The 12,783-nt window shown below is 34.7% G+C and overlaps 1 protein-coding gene across 1 annotated transcript in view; it reads left to right on the top strand.

Moving 5' to 3' along the window:
* The first annotated feature begins 810 nt into the window (after window positions 1-810).
* Window positions 811-12,783, top strand: part of LOC120634756 — a 186,772-nt gene continuing 174,799 nt past the window's right edge. Inside the window, exon 1 of the mRNA XM_039905532.1 lies at window positions 811-1,005. The gene's annotated coding sequence lies outside the window, so the exon portion shown is untranslated. The remainder of the gene's footprint in view (window positions 1,006-12,783) is intronic.

Below are 12,783 nucleotides of genomic sequence, written 5' to 3'. Positions count from 1 at the left end.
TTATTTATTCAAAGATTCATATATACTCGTATTTTGCAAAAGGTTTTTATTTTAGAACTATTCGATGCAATAAAAGGATTAATTTAAAAAATAATAGTGACTTATTTTTTAGATTTATTGATTCACATTCATGGTAAACATATTCATTGATGCAAATATTGTTTGATTAGTAGAATTCAAACATACACTTACGCTTAAAGTTAAATGAAGAGTGGGTAATTTAATGTAAGCATTTTAATAAATAATATATTATCACCATTCTTAGGATTTAGCGATTAGATCCTCCGTACTTGTAATGCGGGTTAGCTGGATGTATTTATAACCGTGCCACTTAGTAATAAAGCGGTACGATGTCGCAGAGAACCGACATACGTATGAGCTTAATGTCACTGTTTTGCCCCTAAAAGGCTAGCCCGCTACTATCTTAGACTGCATAATCACTTACCACCAGGTTGTGAATGTGTGAATGAATGTCAAGGGCTAACTTTTAGAATAATAAGAATAATTAGAATAAATAAAGTTTGTTGATAATAATCGGTAAGTCGAGTTTGGGATTGAATAACTCCAGACTGATACTGAGATTTTACGGACAGGTTTTTTTTAATTGTTAAAATTTTTGGCCCAGTAATGTAATCAAACATATTTAAAACTACACCGAGGAAGCAGATCATCATGACCAGGAAGGAGGTATATATCAATCCGCCGAATCTTTTAACTTGCGTTCCAATCACACTCGATAGCAAGGTGATTAGTATTTCGGGCGCGGATGGTGGGAGCCGCGCGCGCAGTCTCTCGCCGCCAGCCGCTCCGTGCGCCCGACGCAAATGCGCGCGCCTAACTGAAGCGCGCTCTCCGAATCCGCCCTATTTCCCTGAAAAAATTCAAATATAGAACACAGTGTTTTATCCCATCAATAGTGCAACAGTGTTGTGTGCTCGCAATAGTGACGTTCCAAGCTTGCGAATAGCTGCTATTTACGACTTTCACTTCAGATTTTTGCAAGCGGTAAGTTTGAGTTTATTTTTAATCGATTTCTTACGCAATGTCAATTACGGAACTGGTGACAAAAATCAATGGCACGAAAAAAAATATTTTTTATACGACTGGCAAAAGTAGGTTGTCGATTTGTCGCGTATGTTTTTATGCGATGTTACACCATATCTCCGTATAATTTTGCCTATTTCGGATGGCCCGTCGTGGTTGTATAAGGTGAAGATTTGAAAGACGAAACTCTTCCATGGATATTAAAATATGTATAGCCTTTACAAAAACGTTCTGGTTAAGCCAATTTTTTTTCTAATCAAATTTTTATTTCCAAAAATTTGCGTATTGTAACAGATAATTCAAATAGACATATCTCCAGCTTTCCAATATTAGTAAAGATAACTCATTGACGTCAGTTTTTATGCATACAAAAATAGTTGCGTTTAAATTAGACGTGCGTGCGTTATACGCAAATTGATGCGGAACTGGATTTGAATACAAACGTTTAATATACAAAATAGCATATTAATTACGTACATCAAATACAATTTAAGATAACGTTTAAATTTCAAAATAATATAATTGTTTAATAATTATGTGGAGTTACATTAGATATATGCGATATATTAGATATCAACGAGAAAACGCGCGTTGATGTCTTTACACTGGCGCTACGATCGCGATGAAATTGAGAGCAATATACTCGCGATATGACCTACTTTTTTCATACATATTTGTTTATATATCTAAAGGCTTATCAAGTATCATTGAGAGGCACTTTTTTCTACTACTACTTCTACTCGTCTAGAGTTTTTTTTAGGGTTATTGAATCAGAGTCAAACTTAAAACTTATCTATCATATAGCAATCACTTTTAAATAATCCAGTGATTTATTGTTATAAAATCAAAAAAATATTAATATGAATCGAAAAAATTCATCTTCATTTTGAACTTGAATATTTGCATGCATCTATAGATGGCGTTACGCATGAAAAGTAAACGTATTCACCTTTTATAAAAAGGAAATCTTGCATGAGGTCAATTTGCTTTTCACAAACAATGTATTAAGTCACTCTAATTATTAATAGGCTCAAGTACTTTCACTTTAAATACAAATAATTGTTCTCCATTTTGATGAATTGATTAAAACCCAACTTAAAAAATGTAATCTATTTGAAGGCTGATTTTTTTTAGATATAATAATAATGACATAATTATAAAAGTGTAACAATTTTTTTTACAAAAATTACAAGCCTTTCTTTAAATGGTCGCGCTAGGCAAGAGCCCAATACGCTGGTCCTCAGCGCCGCACTCTGGTGGCGACCATCGACGTGGACCTCTCGCTGTCCTGCGTAGTGCTTGTCACATTGTGCTCAAGCATAAACGGGCGGGAAAAAGATGTTGGCAAATTTCCGCTCGCCAGCTTCTTTCTGCGGGCAGCTATTGGGCTAGCTACCTGTCACTCAATACACTCTACTGTCTAAGAGATATCGAGATTCCCGCCTCGTCAGGGAGCCCCAGCAATCGGTTGGAGTAATTGGTAGACATCCGGGAAGCGCAACGAATTCCAAGTGTCCCGGCGTCTAACAAAGCCAACAAGAGAAACATTCCTCGCTGGTTTTAATTTTGGGTATACGGAGTGTATACCTAAAATTAGGGGAAGTCCCACATTATCTTCGTCCTGCCCAATACGCTGATACTATTTCTCCTCTGAATTGCAAAAAGATTTCTATGGGAGAAATAAGCACCAGCTCTTGTAAATATATATCTATATAGAATATGCCTGATAATTAGCACTGTATTTTATAGTGACTAATACTATAATTAGTTAAGGCAGAAAATAGTTATGTATATTCCGTTTATAACAACCCTATTTTAACTACCTATTTATCTTTTCTCTATTGGTTTCATATTTTTAGTTGCGTATCAAAATATATTTTTGGTTTGATTTTAACTTTTAATTAATTCAAATACAAATTTATAAACAATTGTCAAATAAATTATCATCACATCAGAACATTTAGAATTGCATTTTGATGGTTGGCAAGTTATTGACTCAGATTTTAATGATTTCTTTAATTAAACATGTCCGCTGAGCAGTTGTGCAACCTTTGACTTTTAATGAATCAATAAACATTATATTAAAATGTATAAATGTAAGTGAAGTGCATATTACAATACATTAAATTTAATGGATTTCTAGCGACCTCGCATGGCCATATTAATGCCAGCAAAAATATTTTACCAGTTTAGGAGAGTAATAAAATAAAATACTAATTATGTAGTTTGTGTTATTGTCAAATGTATTTAGCCCTGTATCTATTAGGAATGCGAAAGTGTTGTGTTTCTCGGTTGACTATGTTTTACTCTACCACTGAATCCACCATGATGAGATTCAGCAAGAAGAAAGCTTGCATTCTGAAGATGGGTGTAGGAATAGAATATTTTTTACGACGCAATAGCTACCGATAACTGTTTACGCGGGATTTAAAATAAACCTTTTTACCATTTGGGTTAGCCATAATTAAGTACGGTTTAGTTCGATCTTCACTAAAGTTTGCAAAGAAATAGCTATATATTCTAGAAATCCTATGCCGTATGACCTTCCTATGCCCAGGATAGTTTTTAGCCCGAAAAATCAATCATGCTGTATATATCTTTTCTTTAAGAGAGTTGGCCTGTATTCAGAAGTGGAAAGTGGCGGTGGTTCAGTAATTTTTGGCCTGACCCGACCGATCACAAAACCTCAAGAACCGTAGTTGGACATACTAACCACTACACCAACGAAACAATTGTCCATTTCATACCCGCGCAAAAATTAAAGTCTATTTTTCTTTTATTATTTTACCAACAGATTTATATTTAATAAAACACAATTTAAACTTGCTTATGCAGCATGAATAAAAACAACTACACAAACAAGATAAAAGTATATACGGTGCAGGCAGACATAAAATCGTTTGAAAAATGTAGAACTGCTATTTTATGTTACTATAAAAAGCATAATTTAATATTACTTATTTACGAAAAAATACCAAACTAAAAGAAAGGATAAACTTTGATTCTAAGTTGTAGTTTAGTAAACAAGTAAACAACATCTTAGCCTCTTAGGTCACAAGAGATTACGTCACCTTTATAAGCTAAAGCTGTTATGACAACTTTCCTTTGAGGCTTCTATTTACCTTCCTCCTTTTAATACGTTACTATCTCCGGAGTATTATGCTAGTTGATAATACATATGTGGTACTCGCTTATGCCCGAGACTTCGTCTATGTTGCATTTTTAAAATACCCTTACGTTGTTTGAAATGAATAAATATAGACAGGCAAAGATAAAATAGATAAGTACCATTTTGCCTTTTGTTTTTGAACCCATTTTTGTGGCTTTTTCAGCACAGAATATTTTTTCACAATTTATTTATCATTTCTGTATGACTGACTCCAAACGTTCTTAATCTAAATTTTTGCGTCACTAATGAGTGCTACGTTCAATAAATTCCGCCCTTGGTTCCAACAAATTAACAATTGCAGGGCAGTTATTTGGTTGATAAATTAAAGATTTAAAAAGAAGTATTCAGTGTAGGTACTTTCTTCGTATTAGAGATTAAATAAATAAATAACATTCTACGACAATACTTCACCATCTAGACCCAAAGTAAGTGTATTTTGTGTTATGGGTATTCAAATGACTGATGAATATTTTTATTTATAATATACACATAAATACATGAAATATATAGCATATTAGATAAACACCCAGATACTGAAAAATATTCATGTTCATAACACAAACACCAGTTGTGGGTATTAAACCCACAGTCTTGGGCCCAAAAAGCAGGCTCGCAGCCCACTGCGCCAATCGCCCGTCTATTTAATAAAAAAAAATACTTTAATAGTACACTTAATAAACTACTGAAATAATTCTATATTTAAGAATACGGTTGGCAACTCTACACTTGCCTCGTGTTCAAAGTACTATAAGTTAAGCGCTACCTGTACCTCATGTCATTATTGACATAAACATTCATTGAACGATTCCGAAAGTCCCACGCTACACGCCCCTCCATGGAATTTCATCACGTCGCCGTTGTACTAAAGAATAGAAATTAACATAAAAACAAACCCGCCTAGTAGCTGTCTGCATCGCTTAATACAACGCCGAAGAGTTTAAAATGCCACGTTCTTGATCATATACAACGGTGGTATACACAAATAAATGACAAAGGAAAGCTAATGGCCCGTTTAGCCGAATATATTTGGTATTGTGGTGGATGACAATAATACGCTTGCAGGTTGTTTAGCAATGTTTGATGTATGTGGAATTAATTATGGCATTTCGTCACAGGTTGATCGACTACGGATCAATGGGTACTAATAATAACATTTATTTCTGATTAAATATTCCATAGCTTGTAACAATTATCTTATTAACTATTTTATTAATTAAAATTTGCCAAAATCCTAACTAAGGTAAGTACCCTCAGGAGAATTTGGTGTACGAGGTGTGGTGTACTAACCCAGTGCTCCATAAAGGGATTTTCCCATTTATAACTTATTTTCAAAATACTATTGGGGCTTCAACGCATCCTGCTCATCATTTATGCAGACCTTTTTCTCATGATTGCGTAAAAGTCATAAACGTGATTTTCCGCAAACATTTTTGATGCACTGCTGAATCGTGGCAGCCGCATCAATACTCTGAAGCTATTATTGTACTGTATACGTAGGTCGTTATAGGCCGTCTGTGTATATGACACCCACAAGCTGCACGTATAAAATATTTGACAAACCTATGCTCTGAAAAATCTGCGCTTAACCTCACTTACACACCGTGAAAACTTGCAAAGGAAGGATGGCTGAAGATCAAAACTTTTATAATTTTATAAATTTTTATATGCATTTTAAATTTATAAAATTGATAATTCCTCTAAGTGTAGGTAAAAACACTAATAAAAATAATAAAATTATAAAACAAGCAATGTGTCATCATCTCTTGTTTCAAACGTGTCTCATTGAAAAAGTAGATCGAAACTGCAACGTATCCTACTAGATGACGCTACAGTCGTTATAAGACTGATGTAAAAGGCATATACTAATTTCGGCATCGACGGTAGGAGAGCCGTAGCTTAATTGGAGAAAGCGCTCAGGCCGCGATTGCCAGAGAGTCGCAGTTTCATATCCTGTGGGTTCGGAAAATTTATATGCATTTTAAATTTATAAAATTGATAATTTGACATGATATTTGAAATTGATAGATTGACATAGCGTTTTATATGCATTTTAAATTTGTTAAATTGATAATTCCTCTAAGTGTAGGTAAAAACACTAATAAAAATAATAAAAGCTAAATAATGCTAAATATTTAGCTTTATCAGGTAATCACACTAAACTTACGTTCAGGACATTCTCGGTACCAGTTAGTAACAAAAACCGAACATCGGGCTAAACATAGGTATATAGTAATAATTGACGGACCCAGTAGATGGCTCACCTGATAATAATTCGAAGCTATCGCTTATAAACACCGCAACACTTCTTAGGGCATGCAACGGGCACGTCTTACAAAGTGCATTCCGGTGTCTATTAGCCAGAGGCGAAGATGCTAAGCTTCATTTGCCACAATTACACCAGAACCCTGCAATGCTACTGAGACACTGAATAATCAATGGCGTTAGTACTATCCCTGACGACCTCTGATACAACAAGCTCTCCTACTACTAGAGAATATATAGAAGAATATTTTAAAAGAAAACCCAATACCCCAACAACATTCAGTCGGAAACTAGAATCGTACCCTAAACTGTGTAATAATGCAAACAGCTAAACTTAAAGGTGCATTTAACATAGCCCACATAAAGTTAAAAAAAAAAAACAGAATTCAAAATTCGATTATTTCAAGTAGGCCCAGTTTATAATCAATTTTGAAACCCGAAGTCAGTCAGTTTGTTGTGACTCTACCACCGGTTCGGAAGGCAGATTCCACCAAGAAGAGCCGGCAAAAAACTCAACAGATTGCTTTTTTCAACATAATTTTACAGTTTTCAATATTTTAAATTCACTATCTTGTGAGGGACTCATCTCTCAAGCTGACCCTGCTTCCAAGCAGCCTTGTCGTTAAGAAATTCATCAATCGTATAGTAACCACGATTTATTAAATGTGTTGTAATAAAATAAAAAAAATTAATATATAAACATGATATCTTGTCTCAAACCCGGTTAAATTGTTTTTAATTTATGTCTATTTTTGTCTACGCTTTAAAACCCTATGAGAAAAGAGGCAAGTGTCCAGAAGTGGGACGTTAATAATAAAATAAGGTGCTTAAATTTATAAAAATTAATGGAGCTAATATTCCTTTTCTGTTAATATTCCTTTTTTTACCCTTTCCTATGGTTCCAGGATGGAAATCTAAACTAGACTTAGCGATAGCGAAGCGTGGCCAGATAGAGCTAATATAATATCATTGTCATCACTATGACTACAAACGATTAACGTCCATTGCTGGACATAATCTAACAGTATTCATAGTCAATTTATTTCAGTTTAGCGAATTCAATTTGGTCCTAAAGATTTGAGACGCTGACCAATATTTTCCTGTTTCAACAATCTCAGCTAAACATATATACTAAACGATTTACATATTACATACGCATAGAGACGCGTAATATAGCATTGTTTTACTCACATTTCCGAGTCTTAAGGCCATCGGAAGAACATGATTTAATACGTGTACTTTACAACAGCACTATTATCTATTTTCCGATTCGTGAAACGGTGGTCGAATACGCAGTGCCAATATATATCGTACTTTAAAACTATTGGTAATAGGGTTTAATTTTGGTTGCAAAATCCTTGTTAGCATATCCGGTACTTTCAGGCGATTTTCCAAATTATCCTTAAAATGCAGTTGGTATGCACTTATTGTGTGCACGTTTATTTTGCGTGTTTCGTGATATTTGATTGATAGTTCATTTCAATTAATTTAATAAATGGCAAGTTTTTATCAGATTAGTGCTGAGTTACCTCATTGGTTTTAGATACTTTTTGTAGTTTCATCATTAGCAAATAATATGACTAGTTAAATTTTATATTAGCTAGCTCTAGGATGGAATTAGGCTAGACCCTATGATGGTGATTTTGAATATGTAGAGAATCATAAAGATAATTTTACCGAGCTCTAATCTCTAATGGCACTGGCTCACTAGGACACCAGTGGCAGCGCAACTAGTCGCGCTTACAACAAAAAGCGCTTCCAGCTCTATGGAGGAAACCTCTTCTGTAAGACTTAACATGCAGGGCACGCTATAATTATGTCTATCATTTCAGCTTCCTATTTGTATGAGATAAGACGAGATAGTTTGTAACATTTTATCTTAGTCCAGAGTATTTTTGGTTGCACAACTATTTAGTTGTCGGTGGCCGTTTACACCGTTGCATAGAAACCTAATATGCATAGAAAATAGGTTGGTGAGTTGGCATCTTTCTCACTCAACCACCAATTTCTCTAAGTGAGCTGCTTCTCCCGCACACTAGTCGTAAGTGACAATGCCACTTTCTCGTGTACACTGAACTTTTTGACGTCCATTTTGAATCTGACGATGCTGATGTATGCTCTGGTGCTTTCTGATTGGTCGCTAAAGATACCTTTATTATAATAAATACAAAATCACATATTGCAAACGCCGACTGGCGCAGTGGGCAGCGACCCTGCTTTCTGAGAATGGGTTCGATTCTCACAACTGGAACATGTTTGTGTGATGAACATGAATGTTTTTCAGTGTCTGGGTGTTTATCTGTATATTGTAGGTATTTATGTAGGTATATCATTCGTAAAAACAATCATCAGTCATCTTAGTACCCATAACACAAGCTACGCTTACTTTGCGGCTAGATGCTGATGTGTGTATTGTCGTAGTATATTTATTTATTATTTAAAAAAAACGTTACAATAAAACTTATGCCTATAAAATATAACCTAATCTCATTACTAGACAAGCCATGCCAACGTGGATTGGTGCCAAGAACGCTGGCTGCATTTCCGCACATAGCAGCCAGGTTTCATTAATGTAGTAAGCATTTTATATTTATCATGGTTCTAAAACCAAATGAATTTAAAGAAAACACATTAAAATTGTGAAGCTTATTTTATTTATGCACACATAAAAGTTCAACGTGTGTCCTGGTAATAAATCTGCCGAATAGCAAACACTGTGACATCTTAGAATTTTATCTTATTTTGCTACAAATAAGGTTTTTTTTGTAAATTTTTTGGGGAGTTGTATTCAAAAATTAGTTTTGAAGTAACAGTTTAAAGCAGCGTTATTCTGCTTTTTTGTACGCCAGCTGGTACAAATTAGTCCGGGATTTGCGGTTTTTAAAAACCCTGCCATACCTTTTAATATTTTTAATATTTTTTTTTCAGAAAAAAATTAGTTATTATGACACGAGACGTTATGTTAGACATTCAATTGTTTTGTGTGCGACGCCTTAGCCTCAGAGTCCAAACGCAATCGTTTCTACGTCCAGACTACACATTTATTATAGTTATTTCAATAATAAAGTTCAGTAGATAGAATTACATCTGAATAGGGCCGATGAAACTGGCCCGTATAATAACTTGAATTTTAAATACTGACGTCGCGTCGTTTTCCGCAATCGTGTAGCTATATTAGTATTGATAAAACATGTTTGATTGGCGTGATAAGGTCACATCTCGGCAACGAGTTACGATTTTTATGAATATTTTCTATGCAAATGTAGTTCTTTCTGTTCTAACATTTAAGATGGCGATCGCTTGTATTTTTGCGAATAAAAAAAAAAGGCAACAAGTGTTGAAACATTTTACGTTGTATATTATAATTAAATATGATGTTCTTTTTAAATGACTTAACTTGTACAATCAGATAATGCGAGAATATTGTATTGATTTGAAAAAAGATAAAAATGTAACGATTTTTATTATTTGTCTTTGATATAATTTATCTTTACATTATTTATTTATTTACAAAAAGTTCACAGAAAAAAAAAATACTTATAGCTAGCATCAGAAAACCACCCAGGTTTGTAATATATGCTAACAGAGAATTAAGTCTAGGTACGTTAACTACAGAACATTATTGCCAGTTTACCATGTTGTGTATGAAAATGATCATAAGTGACTTAAAAAGAAGGACTTCAGTTTTTTCTTAATATTACCAGGATTAATATTGTCTCGTACATCAGTGGGTAATTCATTAATAAGGCGAGGAATTATTATCAGCCTTTTTATGTCAAGCCCAGCAGTGTTACTGGTCAATGGTGATGATGCAGTCGAAGATGGTAGCGAGTTTACATGTTATTGCGATGGTAGTTATGTTAAACCCAGACCCCAGAAAATTCAGAAATTATAAATTCTAACACAGCCTCTGCCGGAGTTTTAACATACGACTTATAATTTTTTTTGTAATATATCCTATAGATCTAACCACTGCGTAAGGGAGGTCGTCAAAATTTAATTAATTATAAAAAAAAAACAAAAAAATACTATGACAATACACACATCGTAATCTAGCCCCGAAGTAAGCGTATGCAAGCTATGACTGATGAATATATTTTTTTAATGAATAATATACATAAATACTTAAAAATACATATATTAATTCAACTATGACTGCATAAATGATATCAAATCTTTAGCAATATTTGTATTAATTAAGGTCTTATAAAAACAAAATGAACTAACTATTAAACTCGTTTTTATAATATTCGATAGCGAAAAATACGGAGCTTATTAGATTGGTGGGCTTTTCAAATCCGGGTTGGCGTTCTGAGGTAATGAACTCATAAGTTACTTCATAGGTACCAGATGTTATGATGGCTTAGCGGGCTTTCTAGCCGCTTTGGATACGGCCAGTTTTTTTTTACTCCAGGCTCCAGTATTGGGAACTTCGTAAAACAAAATGACCTGTATTGGGCCGCTAATTAATTGATAATAAAATAATTGTAAATAACGTTTATTAACACACTAAATTATTAAAAAATTATAATTTCCAATGGTACCTAGTGCTTACCCAGATTATAACAAGTGTGTATCGTGGGTGCCTAATCAAGGTGTATGTACTTGTCGCTAGGTTACCGTAAGTTTTTCAAACTGACTGTACATGCAAACCTTCTTAGGTTAAGTTATTGTTAGCACATAATATTTTGATAATAAAATTAGCGTACGGGTGAAAGTTAATTCCCTACCTCAGGGGGTCTGATATTTATCCCCGGTAGATGGTACTTTTCAGGGTAATAGGTGCATTTTAAAATCAAGCAATTGAAGTATAGAAGTATTCCTTTAACGGTGAAGGAAAACACCTTGAAGAAACCTGTATGCCTGCCTCCATAACGTTCTCCAGGGTATGTGAAGTCTGCACTTGGAGTTTTTGGGGGACAGCCTAATCCCTTCTCACTTGAAGAGGAGAAGGGCTATAGTGGGCTGGTAAAGAGTCAATAATGATGATATATTCCTATTTATACAAAGATGTCATCGATTGACTAAAAGACAGTTGCATTATCTGTCATTAGACCCTAAAACTCGGTACCTCTTCATTCGTAGTAATACTTGATAACCATTTGACTGACTTGGCAGATCATTATCTTCATCATCAACTCATTACGGCATACTACAGGGCACCGATCTCCTATCAGAATGAGAAGGGTTTAGGCCGTAGTCCACCATGATAGCCCAGTGCGGATTGGTGAGCATTATAGAGAACTCTCAAGCTAACAGGCTACTTCACAATGTTTTCCTAAACCGTTTAAACCGTTTTTTATTGCTTAAAACGTACATAACTAACAAAAGTTAGAGGTGCATACCGGGACTCGGGCTCGGCCCCCCGAAAGTGAAGCCGAAGTCCTAACCTCTATCACCGTTTCACACGACAGCCATAACATATTTATTTATTCCTGCTCGACGGTATAAAAAGTGAAATCTCGAAACCAAATTGTCACTTGGCACTTCCCAATGCCACTCGCAGTTATCTGGGTAAATAATCAGAGGACGAGTTATACAATGTGTACATAAAAACTTTGCGTTAATAAATGAAAAACGATTGCAGACTACCACAAGCACGTAGCTTAGTTAACGGGACTTTTGATCGTTGATTAAGCAATACATGAACGACTGCACGTCATAATGACGATTGTGGCACGTAATGACAGTTGTGATTTATCATCATCATCTTACCAGCCCACTGAAGGGCCAGTTAACTCCTCCCACAGTCGGATGGGTTCAAGCCGTCTACATTGGCCCAGTGCTAGTACTACACACGCCTTTGAAATTATTATGGAAAGCTCTCATACATGCAGGTTTCCTCGCTATGTTTTCTTTAACCGTTGAAGCGAGTGATATTTTATTTGCTTAAAACGCACCTAACTTAAAAAAGTTAGCGGTGCGTGCTGGGATTCGAACTCGGCCCCCTGAAAGTGTTGTCGGAGTCCTAACCACTAAGCAATCACCGATTCAATGCATATTTGAAAAAAAAAGTTTAATTTTAATTTAAAAACCAACTTCCCAAAAAAGTTGTGAATGAAACTTTGATTGGATTTTGACTATTAAAAGCGCCAAACATAATATAACGAGTGATATATGGTAATGTCCCATTTAAAATACATAAAGAAGATTAACAACAAAACAAGGAGATATAAATTAACACGAAGAGGATCTCGGGCAAGGGTACAAGTCAACCGGATCCTACCAACTAGATTCTAATCTCGTAACTATATGAGAATGTTTTAAATTCTTATTAGTAAGCCGATATTATAACAATAATAATTAAG

The sequence above is a fragment of the Pararge aegeria genome, chromosome 2 (genome assembly GCF_905163445.1).
Source record: "Pararge aegeria chromosome 2, ilParAegt1.1, whole genome shotgun sequence".
Lineage (NCBI taxonomy): Eukaryota > Metazoa > Arthropoda > Insecta > Lepidoptera > Nymphalidae > Pararge > Pararge aegeria.
This window is presented reverse-complemented; position numbering and strand designations above follow the sequence as displayed.